We start from the raw sequence: 4,984 nt of genomic DNA on the forward strand, positions 1-4,984 counted from the left end.
TTTCATGTGTAGGGAAGAGGCAGAAGTTAATAGTCACTTATTCTTACACTGCAGAACAACTGCAAATATGTGGGACATGTTCTTATGTATACTTGGAGTTAACTAGGTAATGCCCAAGATTACTTTAGAGTTGTTGAGACAGTGGGAAGGAGTGGGCAGAAGAAGAAGATCCAAAGAGGATTGGTGGAAATGCATCCCAGCCTGCATCTGGTGGACATTGTGGAAAGAAAGAAATGAAAGATCACATGATGGGAAACTTAACGGCACTCAGAAAATCAAGATGAATAGCTTGAGCCTGCTGTATTTTTGGTGTAAACAGGATTTGGCGGCGGAGGTAGATAGCTTAGTGGATTTTAAAGCTCAATTGTAAAGTTTTGCCCAGTTTTTGGCTTTTGAAATTAGCCCCTGGGGCTGTAAATCCCACCTTATCAGGCTTTGCTGATGAGTTTTGATGTGAATATAAAGTTACCTTATCAAAAAAAGAAGCAGACCCAAAATTAAGAAGTAGAATACAAGGGAGTGGAGTCAATCCAAGCAGGGCATGTATTATAAAAATGTTATCAACTTAACGATAATGCAAGGAAATGTTACACTGTAAGCATTTAATGTAACATAACAATAATGTAAGAGCCTGAACCAAAGAAATATGTCTTTTCTTTGAATGACTAGACAATACTCAAAGAGCTACTTCTAGTTCAAGAAAAAAGAAAAAGAAAGGCAATATTACAACCTCAACTCCATATGTACATCAAAATATTGTTGTGACTCGTTATCAAATCATGAGTTATTTATTGCTTAACCAAAAAATGGCTTTGAGAATGAATCTTATACCCACGGTGGAAAAATTCAAGATGTATACTTGTACATGTAGATACATATCATAATCATAAAGTAATAAAGCAACACAGATAAAACAAACCCAATAAGACTAGGGCTAAATTTTCAACAGACTTACATGTGACAAAGCTAATATTTTGTAAGTTATTGTATTAAAGTTACAATAGATCATCAAAAAGATGATATATAGAATTCCTCCTTGCTAAATTTTTTGCAAAGATTGCAGTGTATGTACATAAAAGGTCAGGTCCTCGGCCACTCTCGTTGTTATAAAAAAGTTAGTATTTTGAACTCATATTAGTGCTACAACTACTGTGTTTTGACTAGAACAACAAAAAAAAAGTAAAGAAAATTGGATTAACGAAACCTAATCTCCACAGTTTACACAAAAAAAATGTATCATATTATAAGGTAGAATTACACTTGTGAAGGATAATGAAAATTTTGTCCTGGAAATTATCAGATTTCAGATTGACAAATTTATTCAATAATTATCACTATTGCGACTTCTTTTATTATCAATCGAGGCTACTGCAAAAAGTACACACAAACATATGCTGGAAATGACTAGTATACATAATTTAAGATCATGTACAACAAAAACCTACTGAAAACAACTAGATTATTCATAAAGAATAAACATAAAATTGGGCACAATCAGAATTTTCACCTAACAATTCATAGTCAAATCAAAAGAACATACATTAAAAAGAAGAAAACTCCAAAAAGATGCGTAATTATTGTCACACACAGCAAAGAACAACAACAATCAGGTGAAGTTTAGAGTAAAAAACGAAAGTTGACTTCTGCAATTAGAAAAAAATGGCATTGATTTCCTTTATAAGAGTTTGAACATATACCTGGAGTTAAAGGTACCAGAATATTCGTGGTCGGTTTTGCTGATTTTTCTCCAACAAATCAGCTCTCTGAGTTAGATCCCTTAGGTATCTCACTTTCTAGCGTAACACACAGCAAAGAACAACAACAATCAGGTGAAATTTAGAGTCAAAAACGAAAGTTGACTTCTGCAATTAGAAAAAAATGGCGTTGATTTCCTTTATAAGAGTTTGAACAGATACGTGGAGTTAAAGGTACCAGATTTTTTGTGGTCTGTTTTGCTGATTTTTCTCCAACAAATCAGTTCTATGAGTTATCTCCCTTAGGTATCTCACTTTCTAGCGTAAGAGAAGGACGATGTGTTGAGAAACTGCCGCATCTCATCGAAGTGGTGGAGAAGGTGGCGTGCGTGGTGCAAGTTTGTGAGCGGAAAAATCGAGAAGATTGTTCATCATCTCTCTGAAGCTCGATGTTTTCTCACGGATGGGTGGGGGTAATGGGAGACCTAGTTCTGATGGGTGGGTGGATAGGGTAATAGAGGATAAGTTAATTGTTAAAAATAAATAAATTGTTAAATATAAAAGGGTTAAAATAAAATGGGTTGTTAATTAAAATAAAAGTATGTGTCATTAGTTTATTATTAACGTATAGGTATTAATATGTATCATTAGTTTATTATTAACGTCTGGGTATTAATTTTCTTAAAGTTCGGATATTATTCTTTCATTAATATTATATTAAAATTGCCTTTTAACGACGGGAAAAAAATTGTGATGGAATATATATATCTATAACGACTGGATTTATATTCTTTTATTAAAATTTGGTCGTTAAAAATCAATTTTGTTGTAGTGCGAATCATCATAATAGGAATGAGGAGAGTCTCCACTTGTTCAACATGAAAGATTAAGGGTGATCAACCCTTATCTTATTCTAAGGAATATAGGTAGTCACCTCATATCCTTCTCATTTGCAAGATATGTGACACAAGACTCGATTTAACTAAAACTTGTCATTTCCCATAAGAAAGTCGCCTATAGGGAACACCAACTCAGTTCGACACCAAAATAGACTCAAGGACAAAATAAACAAAAAAATATTTTTCTCCTTGGGAAAGAACCATTGTATAAAGAAAACCCTTGGAGTTTATTCAACTACTACTACCATCTCCCTCCCCCAAACTTAGGATATGTGATTCTCTAATAAAGTGGTTAATGCGTTGTACTTATGGTTTTGAAGGTTGTGCCAACTTGAAGAAGGCCTATTCATGTCGGTGACCACCAGTTGTGCAGAGAATTTGAGAAAAATATAAGTTGGTATCTTCGAGTGATGGTGTTAGATGGTGTTACAGATGGCGTTGAATAATGGATGATCGGTGACCCGCAGATCTGTCACTGAATTTAAGTAGAAATGGTGAAAAACCTTTCATAATCAGGATTAGACTAGTCTGTGAAATGGTGTTACACTTCTTTCAATCGGTGAAACACAGAAGTAATGCCGATATGGCTAAAATTAAGCCTTACTTGATGATGAAACCATTAAGCATCTATGACCGACTGGTGAATGACAATACCCCTTCGACAATATGTGGGTCATTTGCAATTTAATCACTGAGATATTGTCATTATACTATGCTCTCATTGGTGATAGACAACTGGGGATTGGTGGCCACCGCTTGATGCATGTATTCCCAAAGAGTTGAAAGGGAAAAGGGGAATTATGATACTTGGGTTGCCTAATTTAAAATTGGGGCACAACATGATGTTGGTACACCAAAGATTCTTCCAAATTAAGCATTTCAATAAGTGGTGCTTCTTCCAAGATTCCCAATTAATATTTGATGTCTTACCCATTAACCTTAAAGATGTTGTCATTCTTTTGAATGAGGTCAATAACACCCTGTATGCAGAAGTAAATTCTCTCTTCAAAACCTTTTTATCATTTAAATGTTTCATGTGGATCTTTCAATTCTTTGCACATTCATATGCTCTCAACCTAAAATCAATTATCTCATTGAGGATTTCCCCACCCGTGACTGGGCTGCTCTCTTGGCCAATCCAGGTTCATATTTTTTAAAGCCCACAAGGCTTTGTGCTTGATTTCAAAAGGTAGGTGACATGCTTTTACAAAAACCATATGATATGAGGACATTCCTATTGTTATTTTGAATGTTGTTTGGTATGGTCATCAAGTGTCATCAAAATTTCATGCCCAATTCGTGCGATTGACATTCAGTCTTATCGTAAGAATGGACTTAATCTCTCGGGTTAATATTTATTTTTCCCACTCATTTGATAGTGATATGGAGTGGTCACCATGAACTTGACACCATATTTTGATATCAAGGTGTTGAGTGATTTGTTGCGTAAGTGTGATCCACCATCACTAATGATAGCTCTTGGAGTACCAAATAAGAAGAAAATGTAATTCTTTAAGAAAGTTGAAACACTCCTTCCGTCATTTCTAGGTTATGCGATATCTTCAACAGATTTGGACAAATGGTCCATTGCCACCAAGATATATGTATTTCCAAATGAGCTGATGAACAGTCCCATGGATCAATACTCCAAACATCATAAAGTTCCACTTCAAGGTACCTCATTACTCTTCAATAAGACTCTTTTTCGTTGACATTGATTGTAGTTCTTCACAACGTTATGACCATCCTGATATAGTGTGGGGTAATAAAATCCACATTGCAACACTTTGGTTGTTGTTTGGGTTCCTCCATCGTGTCCTCTAACATGAGATAAGTAACAAGCCTCTAAAATTGGTATCATTTCATTTACGGGGACACATCAACAAATGACACCATTAGAACATACCCAAAATAAGTATGGCTTTTCCCACAAGAGTTTCTTACTTTCGAAAAGAAATTTATTTTGTTGGTACGAAATGAGTTCTCCAAACATGACATTACTTTCTATGAAATTTGCAACATAAGAAACCATGGCATTAAATCATGAGAGGCAGTTGCAATGGGCTCATCTGAGAAGTCATCATTCCTACCTTGAAAGATGGTCACTCACTTGGTTTTAACATCCTCTTCGGTCCTTTACTTCAAAATCAAACTCTTGCAAGAGAATTATCCATTTGTTCAATCATGGTTTGACATCTTTCTTTGTTATTAAGCAACAAATATCAACATGATCTATTTGTACAATCACCTTAGTTCCCAGCAAGTATGACCAGAACTTTCCAAACGGGAACACCACTACTAGAAACTCTTGCTCCATTACCATGAATGCAGGAGAGCCTTACTTGCATAATTGACCGGATGGAATATTTTATCCTTCTGGTGCCCAAGAAT

Source organism: Solanum stenotomum, chromosome 7, assembly GCF_019186545.1.
Source record: "Solanum stenotomum isolate F172 chromosome 7, ASM1918654v1, whole genome shotgun sequence".
In the NCBI taxonomy this organism is placed as follows: Eukaryota; Viridiplantae; Streptophyta; class Magnoliopsida; order Solanales; family Solanaceae; genus Solanum; species Solanum stenotomum.